Consider the following 24,596-nt stretch of genomic DNA (forward strand, 5'->3'; position numbering starts at 1 on the left):
CATCCAAAACCTCTTGTGATTTTCTCTCTATCTTCCTCTCTCTTGTCTGTTTGGTTTTGCTGTGGCAGCACTGGTAGTGGACAGGGAATGTGTTTGAACCTAGTGAGGGGAGACTTCTCCTCACCACTTTGAAAGTTGGCCATTTCCCCCATAAATTTGTAAGTGGAATGTTAATGGGAATATGATATGCTTAGAAATGGAGAGTTAGCAGACAAGCAGACTTTGTAAGTTATACTGTACCTTATGCACAGAGAAATGCCATGACATATTTTATTCACCTGGAATAAGCATTTGCATTGTATAGTTATCATCTGCAGAACTTCTAAGAGACATTTATTGATTAGCATACAAATGCCTTGTAGTCTTTTGTCATGTTTATTTATTTAATCCTTATTATTTATTAATCTTATCATGGAGCTTGTGATTTAACACTTTGACAGACGCCACCCAGAGTGTACAAAGCCGAGCCCAGTTCCATGATATATTTATCCTTCACAGATATGCACCCAGTATGCTTTCCAGTTTCATGTTTGGTGCAGACATTAATTTCTGCGCCCACATTCATAGGATTCTTAGATCTGGTACAGGTTTGTGAGGTTAATAACACCTGGAAACTATGAAACTAGCGATCTCTTGAGGGAGTTATGGTGCAACTTTCACTATGGTCCCTAGCACTGTGATTGCAAGTAGAGATTAGCTGTTGGTGCCTTTTAATTAAAAGGTGTGATTGGGAAGAGAACACTTGGCCTGCTGTCATCAAGAACGGTACTGCTGGAAAATGAAAGCAAGATCAGCTGGCCTCAGCAACAGGTGTCCGCCTACACTGTCACTGGCAGGCATATTTTCTACCTCATAAAAGCTTAATTACTAGTGTCTGATAATCATGTAGCAGTTTCTCTCTTGTCATGTGAGTTTCTTTTTGCCTTGCTTGACTTTTTTGCAGTGTACAACACAGAATTATTATTATTGTTGTTGTTGTTTCTACTTATATACCACCCAGTAGTTCTAGTGCCTGAGTGGATAAATAGCACGGCTTTTTAAAAAAATCAAATTGATTTAAATCATGATTGAAATAAAAATTTAAATTAAAAAACACTGACTTTTATTTCAATTATTATAAAATCCATTTTAAAAAAATTAAATTATCATTTAAATCAGTTCCGTATAAATCAAATTCATCCAAATAGGCTTCCTTTTTGCCTGTAGAATGAGATTATAATGGTCAGCTATGACCATAAAAGTGGACACTTCACTTTTATGAGGTAGGAAAATAGATAGAGAGGGAACTATTTCTGGATCTAGATGCAGTAGTTATCTGGAAAATTTGTTATTATAATAATACATTGATTGAAGACTAGAAATAGGCTTCATAAAAGCTCTCTTCAGTCATACATGTTTGTTATCACCATTCTTAGAGAGGAGAAACTACCCTGCCCCTTTTGCATTGTTGCTTTTCCACATGAAGCTTGATGTTTCTGAAGAGAAGCTCCAATTCATATGTAAACATTACCCAAGAAGATATCCACCCTCCTAGACCCATTGATCTCCACATGGAGAAAGCAGTGATGGAGAGTGAAGGAGTTAGCTATTCTTCTCTAAGTATGTTGATAACAGCGGGGTAGCTAATGACTGAACAAGATTACAGTTCCATATTAAAATCCATAAAAGAGAGGCAGTCTCTTCCATCATTGCTTTCAAGCCCCTTACATTTGCAAAACTGTTTCACTGTCAAGGCCTCGGCTTGTTCACAAATGGCTTTAATAGGATAGCATATAGTGATTTACACCTCTGGAGAGATGAAACTATTTTAAAAGAATGTTACTTGGCTCTGATATAAAAGGAACACTGGTGGGTCTAGTGCGTAGCTTGGTTGATTTCCAGATTTTTTTGGAGGGGGGAGGCTGCTTTTGCAGAGAAAAGAGCTGATCTTAAACCATTTGCCCCAAGTGCTAGCAAATGCACATGTGGAAAGTGCCTTTCTCAGAGAGCACAGAAGAGAACATGCATTTTGCACAAATGGAGCCTTGGTGAGCGGAAGCCATTAACTTGCTTTATCCTTCACGTGATTATCAAAGAGCGAAGAAAACAAGCTGCAGCATGTATCCCTTCAGAGGAATTTAAAGATAAGCAGTATAAACCTAATCCTTACCTCCAACCCTCCCAATTCGTGTGCTGTTGTACTTGTGACTTATATAGGAGTGAAGTATAAAAGGTACTGCTTTGAAGGTCCACTCTTGTGAAAGTCTCTTAAGTTCATTTGTTTATGTGACTCAATTATTTACTGTGTTTCTAAGCATAGACCATACCCAGAATTAATAATTAAATTTCAGTCCTGTCACAGGGAAGGAGACAGTACAGACCTCGTACAGCATACTTGAATTGTTATGCAGGCTGCGTCTGTTAACTGATTGTGAAAGCCTTTGTAGATTAAAGTTCTGAAAGCCTTTATAGATTAAAACTGCCACTTTTGTATTGTTAATCTGGAATTTATGAATCTTGGTCATGATAACAGCTTGTAGGCACATTTTGCCACAGAATGAAAGTAGACTTTGCCGTGTTCCACAGTCTCAGCTATAGGTCTTTAAAAAAGAAGGGGCCATTTTAATTTTTTTTAAAGCATGACCTTGTGCACCTTACTGACTTTGGCTGATATCCTGTTGGCTAAGATCCTGTTAGGCACCAGTCAAGCCTAACATTCCAGCAGTTCAGTAACATGGGATCTCCTGCTTGTTACAAACATTTCCCTAATGCAAATGGAAATCCCCTTCAGGAATACCTGTCTTGTGCTTCTGCAAGGGAATCTCAGATGCCAGCTTGCACAAGTGCTATTAAAGTGAAATCACACACACTGTACTTGTTGTACAAGCAGACAGACAGATCCATGACTGAATAATCTGATGTTCTGACAGGAAGAAGTATACAACCTCCCCACCATCACCATTGGCTGTTGAGCTGCACAGGTATTCACTGTAGACACAGAAGATCAAAGCTGTATGAACGTCGATGATGTTGCAGTGTTTTGAATTTCTGATAAAATTCTGTGGGTTTTTTTTGTTTTTGCTACTCAGTAGAAGTACAGAGATCTGCAGAGGATAATAGCTACAAGTTCCCTGGAGTCCACCCCCTTCTCATTAACTGGCACTTAACGTCTCAATAACTTATTCTTGAGACATTTGGGGGAGCCAAATATTTAAAAATGTTTCTTTACTTATAATTGCTTGAAATTAAACTTGTGTAGATTGCTTTCTTTGTTGCACACATGCTAGCAACCGACAAAACAGATGAACACCAACAAACAACTGCCACCAGCTGATAAAAGATAAGGATAGAACACTCAGCAGACAGCTGGTACTCTCTTTTGATTTCAAAAGCTGGAAGGAACAATTGGTTAGTGCAGGACAGATAGACGATCACCCCAACCCAGAAATGTCCCTCCCAGTCACTCAAACTACAGACAGCATGTGAGGTTATAAACAAAACCCCAACAGATGAAAGCAATATTGTTTGTAAATCCTGGTAGTGAATGGCAACACTTGGCAATTTTTCATTGACACAAATGATTCATAGTTGAAGGAGGAGGGGAAAAGTTGGAAAATGTTTTTATGAGCCATGGGTGTGTTCACTGTTACATGCTCAAGGCTGCATTTCAGCCTTAATAGAAAGAAATGAGGCAATGCTGGGAAGATGAGAGCAAATGTACATTTGCAAGAAAACCCTCCCTGCTCCTTGAAAGAAGATAAGCAGGAGCATAAAAACAGAATCAAATTAATACAAGAAAGTAGAAGACCAGGATGGAATTCTCCCGAATAGTTTCTGGAGAGGTCAGTAGCAGAAGTCTTAGGACTTTGTACCTTGATTCTGCCATTACATTGTTTAAAATATTCCTAATAAGGGTACAATTTTTACAAGCTATCCTATTTGCTGCTCTGGAATGGAGCAAATTTTCCCCTGCCCCTCAGTCTGTGTATACTATTTTGCTTCTGGAGGTAATCCAGTTATGAATTTCATCTCAGAGAATGCGACAATTGCTTGTGGTGTGTCTAACAGTTACTCATGTAGGTGATGGTGGGGTGGGGGGAATGTTCAGGTTTCCTAAGCTGGGTGTCCCAAATTTTAATCGCTATGGTATTTCCTTTTCCTGGGGGCCAGAAGTAACACCTGTGTTTTTCTTTGAGTTCCAGAGGAGACAGTTGGCAGAATGTGTTGTTTCTCAGAAACTAATGACTCCCTAGTTCAGAAGGGCAGTGAATTAGAAAGTTCATCTGCATACATTGTCTTCAAAGGGTACACAGAATGTCTTTGCAAACTATTTCAACGAATTATAGAGACACCCTCCCCCACGAAGCTAATCAGATGTTATTGCTTTGACAAAGCACCCGGCTCCAATAGGAAATCTGAAGGTCTGTAGGAGAGGTCAGGGTGGGTTAGTATGATGCCATTTTAAAAGCATTTCTTAATCAACCTGCATGACTTAATGGTGTCATGGACATGTTTTTCGCTTCAAAGGATGCTCTTAATTTAAAATTTCACCATAGATCTGTATCCCGTGCATGGAATCTGACTTAGAAGTCTGAGGATGGCAAGACACCCCTTTGATGGAAATGGAAAGACAGCATATTATGTGGGCTGTCATTCCACGTGCATTGCCAAGAAGCAGTGAATTAATTCTTCAGAACAGTGCCATCGGCTCACAAGTCACGAATTGGTGATTAGTGAATTTAAAGGTTAATTTCACCAATTACTTGTGTAGTCCTCTATTCCTGTTACGTGTGCTTCAGAAGGGCAGATGTTTCTTCTTTTTTTCCCTTTCATCCAAGAACAGACAACTCTCCTATTCAGAGCAGGGCTCCTAACACCAGTTTTTCTCTTTGATCACTGCTTAGAGGACATGAGTAGAATGTGGGCCTCACCCTCCTTTGAGTTTATCTGTATCAGGACAACTTCATTAAAGCCTGTAATTGCATGCGTAGGTCTCAGAAAGAGTACTGGGAGCCATATGTTTCACACACTGCAGAATGTATACTTACCAGGCTTTTTTTTTTTTTGGTCAAGTTACTTTTTATTCTCAAAACCTAAGCAATTGCCCCTTAAGAGGACCCTCTTTAAAGTAGTTTTTATTTAGTAATTCATGCTGGATTTGTTTAGCCAGCTTTTCTGCACTGGTTACACTGATTGTCAGTCCCTATATGTTATATAGAGAAAACTGAAGCAAGTTTATTTTTGAGTAATATAAATTATAAAAGCTTTGATTTATTTAGCAGTTACATACTTATTAAAATATTTATCACTTTTTTGCTCAAGGTGATACACAGCCAGAAAAATTAAAAAAAAAATAGAAAACTCTTTGAAAAAGGAAATTAGACAACTTTAAGACTCAACCTCCTTTTAAAAATAGCTCAAGAGCAACTCTAAAAGCCAGCTTTAAAACTAGTCTTTAAACACCAGTGTCCATATGAAACAATGCAGAACTGGATACCCTTTGAAAGATCCAGCCTGTCTTTTCTTGCGCAGGAGTTCTGCAGCTGAGGCACTGTTTATAAGAAAACCCTATCAGAAATACTCACCAACTGTGTTTATCAGGATAATGTGACATGAAAAAGAGCCTTTGTTGAAGACCTAAAGTTCAAATCTCTGTAGAGATATTTTCGGAAAACTGATCCCAAGAGATATGTTCTCATTCACATTCTTTTGGTGAAAAGAAATATCAAAATCTATTGTTTTAAAATCAACCAAAATATTGGCATTTCCTTCTTTTTTTACTGGACATAACAGACATTCAATTCTTTTAAAACATATCTTTTTGTTTGTTTGGTTTCGTGGTGGTCCTCTTTCTTTTGATTTTTTTTGTGTTACCTTTTTTCTTTGTTTGCTTCTAGGATTTGCAGGGTACAGTAATTAAATTATGCTTCATGTATAAACGGCTTCATCCTACCCACAGTTTATACTGTGGACATAATGCTGTCATGTTCTCATGCCGTCTGCCAATGCCTGTTTTCCACCTCTGCTCCATTACCCTGAAGTACTATGAATGGGGAATCCTTAATATGGCACAGGCAAGCCACCTTGCCTTTTAAAATTAGTTTTAGTTATTTTGATGGTTTTTGTGAATGTGGGCTAGTATGTTTAATTTTGGTTTTTTTTTTTGTATAGCTATTATGTTTAGTGCTTTTAAAAGTGTTGTCTGTTTTATGGGATTATGCAGCTTGCCCAAGGCCATATAGGTTGGCTCTTCTCACAGGAAGCAGAGTGAGAAATTGAACTCCTACCCTCTGGCTCCACAGCCAGATACCTAAATCACTGAGCTATTCAGCTAGCTAGACTTCCACTACTGTATAGATTTTCATGATAAAATGATGTCCTGGGGTCTCTGGTTCCACACCTCTTGCACTAATTGCTAGGTAGAAAAGTGCTTTGGTAGTTTACAGATGTGTGCTCTTCTTGCCTCTCCAGAACAACTGTATAACACACATAAGATGTAAGAAGCTTTCACGTAATCAGCCTCAGTACAACCTTTGTACAAAATTGTCTGCTCTCCAACAAATGAGATCAGCTTTACAATAAGATAGTTTTTAAAAAGCTCTCTGTAATTCGCTGTTTGCTTCTTAGCCTTCAGGGCAGGCTTGTGTTGTACGTTCCAGCTTTGCTTTGCAACTATATGGATTAGAGATTAGACTCTGCTTTAATTAAATCAGCGTTTTTGAACATAATCATGCGGTTCCAAAAAGTTGCATTTTTATTTGAGTTGGACAAGATAAGCAAAAATTATAGGATTAAAAATTAACATTGGCCCAAATCCTGTTTAGTTTAGTAAATCACACTAGAGTAACCCCATGGAATCAATGGAGATTTAGTGAGTCAACTTCTCTGTACATTCCATTGTTCCAAATGTGCCGAATTTAACTGTGGCTTATTTAAATTGCAGTTGACTCGCTAAATCCCTATTGAGTTAATGGGCCTACTCTAGTGTAGTTTACAATGCTAAGCAACAGGATTCTGGTCATTGTGTTGCTTCCATTATTTGCCAAATTGTTTAAAGCACACTAGTAATGGAAGGGGACGTGGTGGCGCTGCGGGCTAAACCGCAGAAGCCTTTGTGTGTGCTGCAGGGTCAGAAGACCAGCAGTCGTAAGATCGAATCCACGCGACGGAGTGAGCTCCCGTTGCTTTGTCCCAGCTCCTTGCCAACCTAGCAGTTCGAAAGCATGTAAATGCGAGTAGATAAATAGGTACCACCTCAGTGGGAAGGTAAACAGCGTTCCGTGTATAGCCGCGCTGGCCACGTGACAACGGAAACTGTCTTCGGACAAACACTGGCTCTACGGCTTGGAAACGGGGATGACCACCGCCCCTTAGAGTCGAACACGACTGACTAAAATGTCAAGGGGAACCTTTACCTTTACCCAATGGGAGACTGATCATGCAAATAAATACATTAGACATGACCACTACGAAATATGAACTGCAGCACCACTTTAGTGCAGAGGCTCCCTGCTCAACCTGTGGGTCGTCATCTGTGCGGGGAGCCAGGGAAGCGCTGACCAGGGTGCTGCTGGGATTGGTGCACCACCATTGAAGACAAACCTCAGCGTTGTGCAGAGCCTGATGAGTGGTTCTGCTGGTTCTGGGAGTGGGAATTGGGTGCTGCGGTTCATACTTCATATCCCTGGATACAAACACAAAGCACCCATAACTAGCATTAACACTTACAGACCAAAACAAAAGAAGAATCAAAATCTTGTGGCACCTTAAAAACTAACTGCTATACAGTGGTGCCTCGCATAGCGAGGTTAATCCGTTCCGGATTAACCTTCGCTATGCTGAAGCATCGCTGAACGGGGCAGGGATTTCCATTGGAACGCATTAAACATCGTTTAATGCGTTCCAAATAGGCCAAATGCTCACCGTTCAGCGAAGCTTCAGGATGGCCGGCAGCCATTTTCGCGCCCTCGCCTCGCTTAACGAGGGCGCGAAAACGCTGCGCGCGGCCATTTTGGGCCATTTCCCGGCTTCCGGCGGCCATTTTGGCCGCCGAACAGCTGATCGTCGTGGGGGCGTTTTGCGAAGATCGGTAAGCGAAACGCTTACCGGTCTTCGCAAAGCGAATTTTTCCCCATTAAAAAAATGTTGAGCGATCGCATTAGCGATCCGAAAAAACGGATCGCTATGCGATTTCATCGTTATATGGTGCACTCGTTAAGCGAGGCACCACTGTATTTTAATGTGAGCTTTCATGAACAAGTCGAGGAAACTTTTTAAAAATTATTTACAACTCTTTCTCTTTGTTAGGGGGCTTAAATTTAATTTTGTACTATTTGGACATAATTTGAACAACAGTGCTAAGACTGCTGTTACAAAGGACTGTTTTTTTTAAAATCATATTTTATTGGCTGTTGAAAAGCTCTTCCAATGTGACTCTCTCCATAGAAGTAAATTCTTCTTTGTCAGGGTTCAGAGGCATTGTGTTTACTGTTACTGTGAGCAAATGACACTGAATTTAGGACTATGGAGTAAGCAGTTGATTTGCCTCCTCCTGCAGTGGGAATTGTATACCACACACCACCACTCCACCCATATTTCCTTCATATCACTAGTTAAATAGTATGTGACTAGTACAATTGAGAGCTGCAGCAAACTGAGAAGAAAATAGCCCACATTAGAAACATTTTGGAAAGAGCAAGGCGCTAAAGCATTATATAAAAATTGGATGGGAGAACTGTAGACTCTGGGAAAGATCTTTCTGTGAGACTGTGTAGAGCAGGGGCAGATAAACTGTGGCCCCCAAGGCCATTTTGTTGCTCCTGGGACCATCCCAATCCCTACTGCCTCTGCCAAATAAAAGTAGAGGAAAAGAGAGAGACCGCTATGCGCTCCTGCATGCCAAGAGGCTCCTCTGGAAACAGGATTGGCAAAGTGTGGCCAGAAGAACCATTTACAACTTCCAGGGAATTTTTTTGCAACCCCTATGAGTTCTCAGTAGCCTCGAATTAAACAAAATCATTTGTGTATGTGTACCCCCTTCCCCAAAGTATGGTTTTTTTTGGGGGGGGGTGTTTGTTTTGCTCCTGGAAACTTCCAGTACTAACAGTTTTCATTGCATGGATCAGAGAGGGTCTCCCCTAAGTCTATTTTTGTCTCAGAAGCATCCTACTAAAAGATTTGCATTGTCCAGAAGGTAGCTTTGTAAGAGGGGGAAATGCTTTGGTTTGGGTTTGTTTTGCTTTAACATGTCATATCACTAGTTCTACTCTTGTTTCTTATTTGCATTTAAAAAATTCACATCCTTAGGTCTGCGAGTCTTGGTTTTTTCTTCTTTAAAAATTCCCCAGGAATTAGCCACTGAGAAAGTTAACCACGGCAGAGATGTGTCACTGAAATATACCATAGCTGCTTCTACAGCCCCATAGTATGCAGCCACATGGAGGTATAGGTTGATCTAAGGAACTTTTCCCAATTTTTATGGATGGTGAGACCTAAGAGGCTCAGTCAGTGCTTAAAATGAGTATAGGAAGCTGCCAGACACCCAGTGAAACCACTGGCCTGCCCACCACAGTCTATATTTATGGCTGTGCTGACTGGCATCAGTTGTTCAGGGGTTCATCAAGAACAGAGATTGAACATGGGACCTACCATATGCAAAACATGTGTCCTGGGTCCTTTCTTAAATTAAGAACACACCAGTATTCCCCTCCAGGTTTTGAAGCTATAGCATGGTCTGTTCAACAGACAAAGAGTGCTGGAAATGAAGGAGGAAAGCATAATTGAAGAACACAGCACTTAACACCACCAGACTCCTCATCTCACTGAAATGCTGTCTTGATCAAAAGGTTCTCTAATCGCTACTAGTAAGTTCTCTGGCACTTCATAATTCTTAGGATTCCTTGAGGTGAGAAGCTAGGATGAAACAGAGAGTGTATTTTGCTCAAGGCTAAGATTTGAGGAACAAAGCCAAAACTGAACTCACTGTTTGATTCTGGCCTTGCTTAGAGATGTTCAGGTGACAGGGTACACATCCTCCAACATCCCAATTGTTCAGGCTTCTCAAGGGACCTTCTACCTGGATGCACATGAGTGCACTTAGAAGTCTCAGCAAAGTCAGAGTCCTAATAAGGCACTTTCCCCTTTCAATCATGCTTCAGTCTGACTCAAGCCCTGGACGGGGGGTTCAGTCACAGCAGCACGTCTGCATACATACATATGTTGAAGAAACCAGTTCCGTGTTTTATGATGCAGAACTGGGTCACCGTCCAGGATGACAGGTCCATTTCCAGTCTCTCCCAAGTTACTTCATTGGTTCAGCATACATTATTTTACCTGAGGCAGCCAAATCTTTCCCTTTCAGAAAAACAGATTCCTTCATCTTAATGATATCAGTGGTGGGTTTCCATTGTTTTAGGAAAGGGGTTATACTAATATGTCCAGAGGGCATTTTGCTTCCTCAGCAGAGATCAAGAAGTGTGGATCAATTGTCTCTTCAGCAGTGCTTCCATTATATTTTCCTTGCAAGCATTACAAAAAAAATCTGGATGTCTTTGTTAAAGGTTGAATAAAGTGTCTGTTTTTAATTCAGTAACTCTTGGTATCAGTTTCATATCCATTTTGTAATAAATTAATTTCTAGCTTATTCCCAAATGCGCAATGTTCTCATTTTCTCATCCTAACTCATCATCCCACCCTTATTCCTAAGATTCCAGAAATCTTCTCTATATAGAAGGGGGGAAAGCCAAAAATAACATGGACCCATAACTCTCGTCTCTTACATATGCAGCTGAATCGAAGGTCAGAGACAGAACCTTACTATGTACAGTTGCGAAGCCTCTCATTAGCCGCCCAGAGTGGTAGAATATACCAGATGGGTGGGATATAAACAAACAAACAAACAAACAAACAAACAAACAAATAAACAAATAAACAAATAAACAAATAAATAAATAAATAAATAAATAAATAAATAAATAAATAAATAAATAAATAAATAAATAAATAAATAAGGGATAAAAAGGAGGTCTTCTTGGTAATTGTTCCTGAAGCTTTGAAAATAGTAGTTTAATCTTTGCCCATTAATTCATCACCCTATCTGTACAAGCAAGACAAGAAAACTGTTCTGACAAAAGGAGTGTAATGACTTTCCTCTAGAGACCTACCAACAGAGCAGATCCAATTCAAATGTTGAATCTCATTCCCAATCTAGAGACACATGCTGTATGTTCATCACTATGCAGGCATGAAAGGAAAGGAGATCATCTCCTTCAAACTTATATTTTGCTCAGCATTTCTTAATTCTTTTATATGGGTTACATGGAACTACAGTGTATAGCACTTTTTTACTGGTGAAAATTATGACACTGACATTATCAAGGAAACTAGTAACTTAGATGGGACAAAAGAGGCTTTGGCCCAAGATACCAACATTTGGATGGTGCAAAAATCCTCAACAGGGCACCTTTTTTGTTTCTTGGCATGGGTTATCCTGCATTTATTAGGTTCATGGTTCTTTTATGAAGTCCACTCTTCTTTTCACAAAGTTACCTTCCTGTGCCTCCAGCTTCTCTCTGTCCCTTTCTGTCCTCTTCTCCTGACTGTCTTGACATGGGCTAAGCTGCTCTAGACATGTCTGCAATCTCACCACATGAATGCCAACAGGAGGGAGAGGATCAATAATGGAGCAGGCTGGCGGCTTTGCCAGGATGGGGTGGTGGCTTTGGAAGAGGAGGAGGAGGAGGACATATGTTCTGACATATGTTCCCATTCCGCCTTCTCCCTGTGCGGGCCTAGCACTGGGAGGAGAGGCTTCTTGATGTAAGTGAGCAGGGGGCTGGAGGGGAGTGTGTAGTGAGCATGTTTCATGCTACTTGACCCAGGGACTAAAATTACTAGTTTCAGATCAACTCTGACTTTTTTTCACAGACATCCCATGGTTAAAATACTTTTAACAGGTGTGTGGAGAAACATTGAGGTCCTGGGTCCCCCTACGAAATATTAGGATTCAGATGTAGCTTAGATTCTTCAAATGCTGATTTGCAATCAGAAACTGCTTATATAAAAATATAAGCAATTCTGATATCCATTGTAGTGTGGTGGGCAGAGGAATGACCTAGGACTCAGGAAGCCTGCTTTTGAAGGTTTGAATTCCAGCTCAGCCATGGAAACTCACTCGGTGTATGCGTGCGTGTGCATGTGTAACCTCTTGAACTTCTTACTTATTTTGAAAACCCTATTAGATTTACTATAAGCTGTTTCTGACTTGACAGTATATAATACACATAACAAGCAGTTTTGGCATAAGAATTTGTTTTCCGCCAAAAGAATCTTGTCATTGGTTAAGCCAACTGGAGAACAATGGAGTCAGTTCCTGACTATGGGATTGAAACAATTCTGTCCCAGTCCGAGAAAGAGATTTACTTGATAGATCTCCTTGGCAAGATTAAATTAAAAAGACAACTCTTGGCATGCACCTCAGACACTGATGCTCTTTGGCATCAATACAGCACGTCTACGCATGTCTGTATTATGAAATGATAGTTTGTAAGCATCGAGACATGCAAGACAATACAACAGATGGCCAGCATCATCAGAACAATACTATTCAGTGGAGGCAATTCATACATTCCTATCTAATACACTGAGTAAGTGATGTGCTAAATTATCTTTCATATCTAAATAATCATGTAGAATTAAGAATAAAAAGCAGTAAAACTAAGGAAAAATATAAAAAACTTCTAGTTATATATATAGAAGTATATATATATACTTCTAGTTATATATTAACATGAAATATCTGGATAGAACATTTACTTTTTCATTGGATCCAGCCTGATATCTGTAAGCCACCTGGGGACTGTGCTAATCTCTGGTAATACAGTAGTTTAAATGCCGAATTGAGGATTAAAGGTACACATTAAAGTGCTACATTTCATGGTAGATTCTTCCTTGTAGAATTGTAAACGAAAGAGGAATAGAATAGTAAATGAGAACAGGCTTTCATTTTCTGGTTAGTTCCCTACTCCCACTGAAATCAGCTACGGGGGTGGGTGGGCGACCGCTGCCTGGACAAGCTCTATGATGAAATTCCTTAATCATCCCATTTAAGTGGAGCTTTTGTATTAGAAAGGAAATGAGAATATGAGTGATAGTCCTTTGGATTTTTTAAAAAAATACTGGGCCAGGTATTCTCCAAGCTTCCTGTGCAATGATTTTGGGAGACAAGCGCAAATGAATTAGGGTTACGGAGATGCTAGGAAGGAGAAGATGGTTTGCTAATAATGTCAGAAAATGGGAGGGATTAATTTGTTCAGGTTAAAGAAGATTACAGACAAGTAATGCTTGCAGAGAAGGAAATTGGGTTGTCATTGGGTACTTAGGAGTGATGGTGCTTTTCACACCACCAGTTCCAACACCAACACCCAAAAAGGAAACTACCTTTGTTTGAAGATGGTAGTCCTAGGTTTGCTAGCCAATTTACTTTGAATTTTACACTTGATGAAGAGTACACAATTTGACACTTTACTCACAGTGGGCTAAATCCATTTGCTTATCACAGCTAGAGCACACCACACCCACTAAACGAGTAAGATTTGTTAATCTTTGTGACATTTTTGTAAATCTCATTGATTTACTGGGCCTGCTTTGTGAATAACAAATGGATTTGGCCCAGTGTATGTAGATTACTCACTGGTTCAAATAATTTTTTTTTGGCCTACTTTGCATCCTTATGGAGAATTAAAATGTGACGATTGTCCATGTCACTCATGCAATTCATATTCATGAGCTGATTTACATGAACCTATCAGAGGACTTGAGAGGCGGAGTCAGCAGTTACACGAGGTTTGGCAGGAGAAGGAGGAGTCAGATAGGGGATGGTTAGTCAGAGAGAGAGAGAGGAAACAGATACTGAGAAACAAGGGCTGGTTAGGAAAATAGGTAGAGAGGGTAGTAATGATATAGCAAGAGAAAAGAAGTATGTACTGAGAGAACTGTTGATGATTTGCTTATGTATAATGTGTATCTGAAGAACTTCTGTTATTAGTCAATCTGCTTCACTTCAATAAATAAGTTCTGTTTCTGTTCACAAGTCAAGTGTTCTTTCTCTCACAAAGGTTCACGTGGCGTTTTCCTCTCGCTGCCACCAGCAGATTACTTCAATCCACAATTTATATTGTGAATTGAGGTAATCTATTACTGGCAGCAAGAGGAAAATGCCAGGTGAGCCTTTGTGAGGGAAAGACAAACAGAGGCCACAAGGGCGAACGCCACATAAGGTTTCAAAGAAAAAGGAGAAAGTACAAATAAGATTTATGTCTGCTTTCCCTTCTTAAAAATTTGACTAACTCTCTGGAACTGATCCTGCTAAGATCAAATATCTGTCCAGTTTGTCTGTATGAAGAGTGCTCATACTCGCATACTTCAGAATGACGCACAATCAACCCAAGTCATTTGGAAATAAACATGATTTCCCTTTAATTTCTCTCTTTTTATTATTGCTTCTGATAAGGGGAAATAGGACAGTTGGAAACAAAATGTGTGGGTTCTCCAACCTCTAAATTTCCTTGAGTCTAATGTTGAACAAGGTAGATAAACATCTAATGTGCATTTGGTGTTTCGAAGTGACTTCTCTAAAAAAAAAATCTTGCAAGCTGTTGAGAGCCTGCCTTTCTTCAAGACAAGAGTGAGTTTGCCCTTGAAGCACAATGCTATATGTTTTAAGAAAGTTTAAGCACTTCACAAGTTGTTGTGTTTAACCCTTGAGGAACAATCCTGATGGCCTGTGGCATAGGCAGTGTTGCTCTCAGTGAGAGCAGGCCGAAATGACTTGTACAGATGGCCCTTTAAAGGATTTTTTTTCAGGCTTTTGGAATGATATGGTCCAGATAGTCTGTTCACTTAGCCTGCTGTTTTAAAATGACAGTTGGTGTGCTAAGAGCAGAAGAGTGCTGCATCAGCAGGCACCACAGATATTAAGAGAAAGGCTGTACACTGTTCATTACTGCTTAGAACCCTTGCTCTTTCTGTTAAGAGTGGAACAGAGGGTGGCCATACTGGCAAAACCCTTTTGCCGAAAATAACAGCAAGTGGGTAATCATCATCATCATGGAAAATGTGCTTTTCCTCCTCTGTGCTTTGGAGTCTTCTTCCAGGCTTTCCAGTTGCTCAGGGTCTGATGATTTTTTTTAAAAAAATAGATTATAACTATGTTACTCTTTTAGGGAACAATAAATTACCATATTATTACTACAAATTATAGGCAACTCTACTATATGGATCTGAGGTTTTGGACTATTAAGATGTTCAATGGAATGAATGCTTTTAAAATGTGGATATGCAGAAGAATCCCTTCACATTCCAAGGATTGATAAAATAAAGAATGAAGAAATACTACACCGGGCAGGAAAACAAAAAGAAATAAAGTTGATTATTAAAAAACACAAGCACTCATGTCTTGGACACATAATCGATCATGACAAATGTAATATACTGCAGTGCATCATTGAAGGAAAGATCAAGGGTAAACACCAAAAAAGTAGAATATGTTTTTCTTGGATGAGTAACACCAGAAACTGTCTGGACCTTAATAAAGTTGGCAATGAAGCCACAGGGCAAGAGATTGGTGGATATGTTGCAGAGTTTTGACATTTTGGTTAACTTTCCTCAGCTTGCATTAGAAATACACAGGTCTACAGAAGAGAATACTTTCAGTTTCCTCAGATAATCCTTCCCCCTCTCATTAACTGGCACTTACAGTCTCAGTGATTCAATCTGAGACATTAATAGTAGAAAGAATAAAAATGTTGCATTGACTTGCAACTACAAACTAACAACATGACTGCTTTTAACAACTTTGCTTCAATAGACTTTTTGCAGAAATTTTTTATCAAGCACCATCAACAGACATTAATGGTTACAGCATAAGGTCCTGGGATACAACAAAATATAAATCAGTGGTTAAAAGCAAAGGGTGCTACCTAACATTGCCCAAACAGGCCTTCTGTTGCATGACCTGCTCAGGCAGTAAAATGTTCCCTTTTCCTCATGCATAGTCTCCTGACTCATCAAATCTGGTCCAGGTTTGGATCTTGAAGTGGGAAAAGGAATCAGTTTCAGTGATGGGTCCCCTTCTACTATCAGAAGATGGTAGATGGATACAACCCACAAGTCCTGGACATCTTTAAAAGTCCTGGATGACATCTCATTTCAGTCAAGAGCTAAAGTCCTGTAGTAGAGTATTTTACAACTGTACACCTATATTACATAAATGAAACTAGAATTAGAGTTCTGTTTTCTAAGGCTGTTGCAACATGCATTAGGATGGTTTATATGAAATCCTCTGAGCACTCAAGAAAAATACATTGTTATTATATTCTATGTGGCTGTTGCCATAGCATCCGGTATAATTATGGTACATAGATGTGTGGGGCCTAGAATGTGGCTTAGCATAGTAGTCCATAACTGTTTAAGATAGTCTAGGGCATTGAGAAGAAGTTTTGTCTTTTAAAAACATTTATGGAAGAAGTCATATTGAAATCATTCTAGGACATTTTTAATCCATCAAGCCTTTCTGTTGGAATAAGTGTTGTGGCATTTCTTTTTTTAAAAATAAAATAAAATAAAATAGAAGCACTCAAGAAAATTTTTAATTAGATTATTTATCTGCTAGGGTTTCACACACACACACACACACACACACACACACACACACACACACACACACACACACACACACACACACACACACACACACACACACACACACACACAAATGGGAGGGGTATTAAAAGTGCCTACAGTAGCTATAAACAATCTATGATTCTGTCACCACCACCTAAGCTTTGTATAGTTACCCAGTGCTTGACGAAGTCTTTCAGCATTAAGCTGTCAAGTCTGTTTGTATAAAATCTAGGAAAAGAGTAAGGGCAAATTAAATATACAGGCCCATCTGAGATGTTTAACTGTTAAGCAAGCCATTTGTTTTAAAAGACTTTCTCAAACAATCCAGTTCATTGTCTGTGCTGCTAATAAATATATTCAAAGTTATGTGACACAGCCATCACAGATAGAGTGCTCAGGTTTTTTTAATTGAGGGAAAAGATAATGTGTGCTCATCGAGTGGCTTGAGGTATAAGATATAAAGGGGAAAATGAAAGTGTGAGTGGAGTTCCACTTTCTGCCCTTGTCATTTTGTCACAATGGAAGCAGGAACTTCAGTGGTTTGCTTGCAGAAATATTTTTGTCTTTTCCTTGCATCTGGAGTAAGCCCATCTATTTGGACATTTCCCCTGAAGCACTCAAAAAGGAAATCCAAAACCACTTCTGCTCTTTGTTTGCCTCTGCCTGTTGGCTGTCTACAGTCTACCCAATTTGAATTGACTGCCATATATTGACTTGATAAAAAAAAAGAACTTGGGTTTTTGAGATGGGCAATGAACGAGGGGAAAAGATATTCTGTTCCACTCAGAAAAAGCCATTGTTTTGATTCTTAAGATGCTGGGTGATTCTGGATGGAGCATTCCTGACACTGAAAATCTTTTTTTTTTTTTGACAGAAATAAAAATAAGGTAGATGTAGTACCAAAAATATTTGTTGAAATAGTATTGAAGATGTTAATATGTTTATTAATTCAATGCTTACACTTTTGATACAAAGAAAGAAAGAAAGAGAAAGATTGGAGCTAAAGTTAAAGCTATAAAGGAGCTATTACTTCAAATATTATGTGTAAAAGAACCATTTTCCCCCACCCACCCCAAAAAAACCACACCAACAATGGTGCTTGACTATTTGAAACAGAATAATATATCTCTCTAAAATCTGTGCATGAGAGAATGATTAATTCAAAAGGTCTGGCTTTTCTCCTTTTTCAGCACAGACAATTTAGAAGGAGACCCCATATAAGCACTAGAAATTATTTAAGCATAGGAAACAAATTTGATTGGAAATAGATCTTCCTCTTATGACAAATCACCTGTAAACTTGCTGGCCATAGAAACTCTGATACTTTGGACAACTCTGATCTGAAGAGGGCAAGGGGTGAAGAACCATACAAGCAGCTTTTTTTAAATGTAGGTTTTAGATCAGATAATTGCAAAAGGCCTTGAGAACTGATTGTATTGAATAGAGCCCTAAATGCCTCAGTCCTTTTTATTAGAAAATGAGACCCTCCCTTCATCCCCAGGAGGTTTCCGTAAAAGCTTTCGACTATGTAAAGTAGTACTGTTGGAAAATGACGGTTTCAAGAATAGATGATATGGGCCAAAGGAGAAGGCTTGTTGTGCTTAACCATTATTTTTCTGATGCAGTTTCTTCTTTCCCCCTAGCAATTTCCCCATCCATGGACTCCAAATGTGGGAAATTGGACATCCCATGTATAAATCTATTTTACCATGTGCTTGTCTCCTGGAAAAAATGTACTCATTGTCCATTCTTTAGTACAGTCTATCAGATCAAATACACGTAATTGACAAAAAGTCAGGATTGTGCACTGCTTTTCAATGATATGCCTCTGTTTCAGATCTTCCAGATTAACTTTATCTACACGTGTCATTATTTTCATTAAACCTATTTCCTCCTTCTGATTCAATCCAAAGGATTCCCAGTAAAATGTATTGTTGTACCTTTTTTGTTTTGTTCTGTTCTGTTCCCAAACATGACAAAACAGACAATTTTCAGAGAAGCTTTTCCCTGGCCACCTTATCTGATTTTAGTAATATTTGTAAGTTTTAACATTTATAGCATATCTCATGCTGCCACCATTTGAACTCTCTATAATCTTTTGCCAAACATTTAGTTCTAACTGTTTTATGTGGCTGTATAAAACATATGCACATTTTAAAGCATTTTTGTTCCTTTTTATTACAGCTTCCCTAATTACCATTTAAGTTACTCTTGCAATGTGTGCCATGCACAGACAAACTAATTAATTGGCATAAGCAGTCATGTGCTGTACTGAAATGCTGCATTTTTTGTAAGAAGTTAGTTGCTGAAAGTGCATAGCCTCTGCCAGCCTCTAAACTATTTAGTAATTGACTAAACTAAACTGAAGGTTAATGTAGCTAGACTTTTCTTTCTGGGAAAACCCAAATCTACTTAGTGAAAGTGACACTCTTTTGTTGTTCCCTGCCCCCCCCAAACAATTCTTATCATCTTTGATCAGAAGCATCGAGAAGGCCACATATTTTGTCTTATCTGTATAAACCTTTTTGCACATGCTTGTGTGGTTTTCGTTAATTGCCCACTGTAGAAGAAGGAAAAAGTGCAAAGCCAATTAAATTCATCTATAATGTTGACCAGAAGTTCAGAAGTAAATGAAGGTTTAAAGTCGCTCATAAAAAATAATTGTGTGGCATCAAGTGAATTCTGACTTATTGAGATTCTGTTTGGGGTTGTTGGCAGAGAGCACTCAGAAGTGGTTGACCCTTCCCTTCTTCTGGAGGTGCCCTGGGACTATGCAGCTGCTCCAAGGCCATGCGGTCTGGCTCTTCTGGAATGCACATTCTACAACTGAACTCTCATCTTCTGGCAGAAAGATACCTAATTTTCTCTAGTGTCCTTTTTTCTCTTTGTTGTTTTAAAAATCTGTCTTTTAGCTATTGTTTTGAAAAATGGCACTGTCAGTTACAAAAAAAAGAAAAATCAATGTTCCCATTGGCCTTTGTTTTATCAGAGTGTTTCATAGATCACAGTATGTTCACATGTCATAGTTACTGCAGAAATAATGTGAGGTTTATGGGTTAAATACTACTTGCATTGTTATGCTGATGGCAATAACTTCTGCTCCTCTAAATAGCAATTAGCCGCTGCAGAAGCAGCAAATAGCTAGTCTGTGAATGTTTATATGATCAGAAAGAATAATTGCTACTGGTACTTACCTCTCCTGCCTTTCGGCTCTATAGACAGGGGACTTTCTGATATTGTTTCAGGGAGGGATTCATGAACTCTCTCTTACCCTTTATAGTGATACTTGAAACTGGCTCATTTTGTCCCATGCAAAGGTAAAATGCCTTTCCTCTCCTCTTTTCCCTTTTGGCCTGAAATTTGTCAGAAATCCAAGTATAATGTTACTTGATCATGATTTGCAGGATTCTGTGAGCTGTTTGCCAAAAGCACAATTAATGTTAATAACATATTAGCAAGAAGGCATCAAAGAATTTGACATCTCTGTTAACTCAGTAGACTCATGTATGATATCTTGTGCTGCTAAATGACTTGTGGAAGGGGATGGAAAATGCATTAGTGGAGCCAAAGTTTGAATAATGATGGATATCCCTGTCCTGATCTAGCTCAGCAGGACAAATTCAGCAAAGGCTTACATGCTAATTTAGCTTTCTGCAGCCTTTAATTGATCAGTGGGTTAAGTTACTCTAAAAGCTTTCATTTACTAAGTACTTCTTGTTTTACTGTAATGGAGCAGCAGATATACAGTATATAAGGACTTACAGAAATAGTGGGTGGTAGGCACAACTTTACAAGACACATTTCCTTCTCTGGCTTACTATGCACAGTGATGTTGTTACGTCCCATCAAGTCGCTTCTGACTTCTGATGATTATATGAATAAGTGATGTCCAAAATGTCCTCGACAGCCCTACTCAGCTCCTGTAAATTCAAAGCTGTGGTTCTTTGATGGAGTCAATCTATCTCATATTTGGTCTTCCTCCTTTCCTGCTGCCCTCAATTTTTCTCAGCATTATTGTTTTTTCTAGAAAATCTTGCCTTCGCATGATGTGCTCGAAATATGACAGCTTCAGTTTCACCATTTTTTGCCTCCAGGGAGTGTTCAGGCTTGATGTTCCATAGGACTCACTTGTTCATCTTTCTGGCAGTCCAGAGTATCTGCAAAACTCTCCTCCAGCACCATATCTCAAATAAATCAGTGTTCTTTTTGTCAGCTTTCTTCACTGTCCAGCTTTCACACCTGTACATAGTGGTTTGGAATATAATAGTGTGGATGATCTGGGCCTTTGTCTCCAGTACCTTTTTCCAAGTCCCTACAGCAGTGTATGTATGCGTCATTGAGCCATGGTCCTTATTGTATTCTTATGCAAATATATGCAGTTAATTAGGTTGTGAGTTATTCCTATTCCTATTAAAGAAGGAATAGTACTTCAATTACATGAGAGTCAGTTCTTCTGTGATGAACTCTCAGGATTTTATTACAAATCCTATTGTTGCATTAGTTTCCACTGTCCCTGGACTCTGAAAAGTTGGTGGTGGGCATTAGGTGTGATTATCTCCTGTCTTTAATTTGATTTCCAAACATGCTTAGGACATTTGAGCATGAACAAAGCAGCTCTAGGAGTTATATTTCTTAAGAGTACATTAACCAATAAAAGCTGCAGAAGTCTAAATTAGCACATAAGGAGGTATAGGAAGACCCAGCAAGTGGTGCTGCTTATTATATCCTGGTGCTTGTGATGGGCTCTTGCAAATGTATTAAGATGTTACTAAAATGTTAGGTTGGATACTCCATATATGCAAAGAGGAATATCTGTATTTCAAAAATGCCCAAGCATGGTCTACAATTAAGCTGTGATCCCATCTCCATAGTAGTAGGTCAACTGATCTAAGGATGGAACTCACTAGACCTGTGTGCCCTAGTAAATTACATCTATTTCCATCCTTCTCTGTCCCAACTTATTGCTTGTCCTTGTGACCTCTGTAACAGAGCCACTGCCTTCTGCTTGCAATGTTTGAGGCCCCAAGGTTTGCCCATGTCCTGATTCTTACTGTAACTCAAGCCTGAGCCTTAACTGTTCTTGCAGTTGAAACACTAAGCTCTCACATATGACTGAAGAGATCTTTAAGCTGAGGAATGCATGCTTCAGGTCTGGATTCAGCACAGCCACCCAGGCATGGCTGTACCATCTGAAACTGTGCCATGGGCGGGGGCTTACCACTTGCTTGACTCCTCACAGCAGATGCCATAGTATAGACCACTAGCATCACCATCCTACAGCGCATCAGAATGGAAACTTTAATCACATTGCATTTGGGAAAAATTTGCAAAAAAACAATGCAGATATTGGATAGATGGACATTTGGATAGGCTGCATAAAAAACTTCTGAACAGGATCCCAAGGTGCAGTTAGATCCTAAGATCCTGTTTTTGCCTTAATCCCTTCAGCTCTTAGATTTTATGTGAAATTGCAAATGGTAACTCTGACAGTTTTTACAATTTCCACAATGCATTTTCAGCTTTATCTAGAGATTGATGGCTTTTGTTGTCATTTATCAGCAGGATTTGTAACAGCTGAGTATAATCTGTCATTAAACTCTTAAGTCTTCATTTACTGGAATGTTGCTCATTCTCCAGGCAGTATTGTGATATGTGTTGCTGATTCAGAGAATAGTCAGTTGCTCACCTCCTGGGTGAAGTGTTTTGCTGATGCTGTCATTCTAGAAACAGCATCAGCAAAAACTGAAAGATGTTGGATCACTGAATGTGCAGACAGAAACCTTCCCTGGATGTAAAATACAATTTGGATTACGTCAGTTGTCCCAGGTGATTTCAGTCATATAGTGCAATGCTTCCAATGGCAGAACTAAACATGGTAACCCGAGTAAGATCAATGTTAGAAGAAGAAGAAAAAAAGATGTGGCACTTCCTAGGTGATTGGCCTGTTTTTAAAAGCAAGAGCAACTTCTGAAGGTCCATGGGGGACACACACACTGTAAATATTAAAGAAAAATCTACACACATTTGTACAAAACTGGCCCAAACATTTAGGATTCAGTGGTATTCAATGTTTCAGCCTTTTCCCTTCTTTGCCACATAGCAAAGGTAGCTTTTTTGTTCATTTGTTTTACATTGGCATCTGGTTCCCAGAAATGGGATATCTAATATTTACGCAGTGCTTTGGTATGATACGATCCTTCTGAAATGGTATCCAACTGCCTATTTGTGATATTGCCAATCACTGCCTGCCTGCCTGTCTTGGTATGATATCTGTCACCTCCCCCTTCAGTTTTTGAAGGCAAGAATGGTTTCTCGGCACGCCCTTTGGAATAAACAGTCAGGTCTGCAGATTGTAGATATGCACCTAACCATAAACAAATCGCAGGAAAAAACCCATGAGAAAGAAGGAAAGCTCAGTTTATGGTGCCAGTGGTTTGATGAGCTCCTCATGAGCTATGATAGGAACATTTTAGTCTTTTTTTTCTTTTTTGGGGGGAGGGGGCAGATGCCACTCAAAACTAGAACTGTGCTATGGGCCTTCTAGGGCACCTTCAGCTGCACAGTTGTAAGCAGTACCCTTGATATCTCCCACTTGCTGTGTTTCCCCCTCCCCCAACAGTTAAACAAAATTCTGGGACCAAAAAAAAGGCCCAGTGGGTCTTGTTGATTTTGTCACCTGTGGTGCATTATTGTCCTAGCCAATGCAATTATCGGAGACAAAACAAAACGATAAGTGAATATCCCATGCCATTTAAAAACAAACCATGATGCAGTGAGACAGAAGTGGTGTGTTCTGGTTGTCAGTAGTAAGTTAACCCCATTCAGGAAAGACTGACCTTCTTCCCCCTTTTGAGGGAATACTGGAATTCAGTGGGTTCAGGAAATACTTCACAATATAAGAAGTAAACGTTTTGTTTCATTTTACTTTTATTCCACCATGTCTTTCCATCTTTCCAGCAGGCACAAACGTTCCTTTGGACATGGGGGCCATTTTGATATTTAGTAACATGTGAGGCTCGATGGTAATGTCATTATGCAGAACAGCCACTATTGTAATACTATTGCATCCAAGTCCTTTTTGTGATCTTCTTTCCCATAGGCATTGGACAGTTTTTTTTTTGTCTGATCCAAAATGGTTCTGCTTCTCATTCCAAATGACAGTGGTGGACAGAAAATCCTTCCCTCACATACTTCTCCTTTCTTAAAGAAAGGCTAATAGGAATGGGAACTCACCATAGACTTGGATGTGCTGTGGATGAATCAGGGATAGAGACTCAAGTCACAGGACTCGCTGTCAAGGTGGACTTAAGTCGCACTGGTGACTCAATTTGGACTCGACTTGTTTTTGTTATTTTTTTTCAGTGACTTGGGCCCAACTCATGATTAGGAATCCACAAACCTCTCTCTTTTTTTCTGGGGGAAAAAGCTTATTTTTAATAGGGACATGGATTTGGGTCTTGGATCTCGGGACCTGATACCAAAGACTCAGACGCGGACTTGGGATTTGTACACAAAAACTTGCCAACATCCCTGGTATGAATTGTGTTGAAATTTAGAAGCCCTTGAAAAGGTTATATTATTAGATGTAAGTTTACTTAAGTGAAGAAACATTGGGTTTCTAAAGTTAAAATACTGCAATGAAGAATGTTAAAAAATGTTAGCTTAAAAACAAGCCGTCCTCCCCCCAAAAAGCATGCAGGGTAGTGCAGAGATATCCTTACCTTTTCATTGTGTTTACCGCTTTATATTGAGGAGCTGTAGCTTGGTGTTAAGAGCATCTCATTTGTATGAAGAAGGTCCCATGTTTAATCCCTGGCATATCATGGCAGAAATGATAGAAGAGTAACCGTTACATTGTGAAGGAACTTGAGTAGGATAGTTTCACTCCTAAAGAGTGAACTTTTCTCAGAAACTTTTAAGGCTGAAGTTAGCCTTGG

At 39.3% G+C, this 24,596-nt stretch overlaps 1 protein-coding gene and 1 long non-coding RNA gene across 2 annotated transcripts in view; one reads left to right on the forward strand and one right to left on the reverse strand.

Moving 5' to 3' along the window:
• ROR1 (receptor tyrosine kinase like orphan receptor 1) overlaps positions 1-24,596 on the forward strand; it is a 232,369-nt gene that overhangs the window by 71,622 nt on the left and 136,151 nt on the right. The gene's annotated exons all lie outside the window — the stretch shown is intronic.
• The window catches only part of LOC140706656 (uncharacterized), a 46,320-nt gene that overhangs the window by 19,352 nt on the left and 2,372 nt on the right, over positions 1-24,596 (reverse strand). The window contains exons 2-3 of the long non-coding RNA XR_012086435.2: positions 24,381-24,471; positions 19,931-20,012 (exon numbers count right to left, since the gene is read on the reverse strand). This is a non-coding gene — a long non-coding RNA (uncharacterized LOC140706656). The remainder of the gene's footprint in view (positions 1-19,930; positions 20,013-24,380; positions 24,472-24,596) is intronic.

The sequence above is a fragment of the Pogona vitticeps genome, chromosome 4, assembly GCF_051106095.1.
Source record: "Pogona vitticeps strain Pit_001003342236 chromosome 4, PviZW2.1, whole genome shotgun sequence".
Classification (NCBI taxonomy): Eukaryota; Metazoa; Chordata; class Lepidosauria; order Squamata; family Agamidae; genus Pogona; species Pogona vitticeps.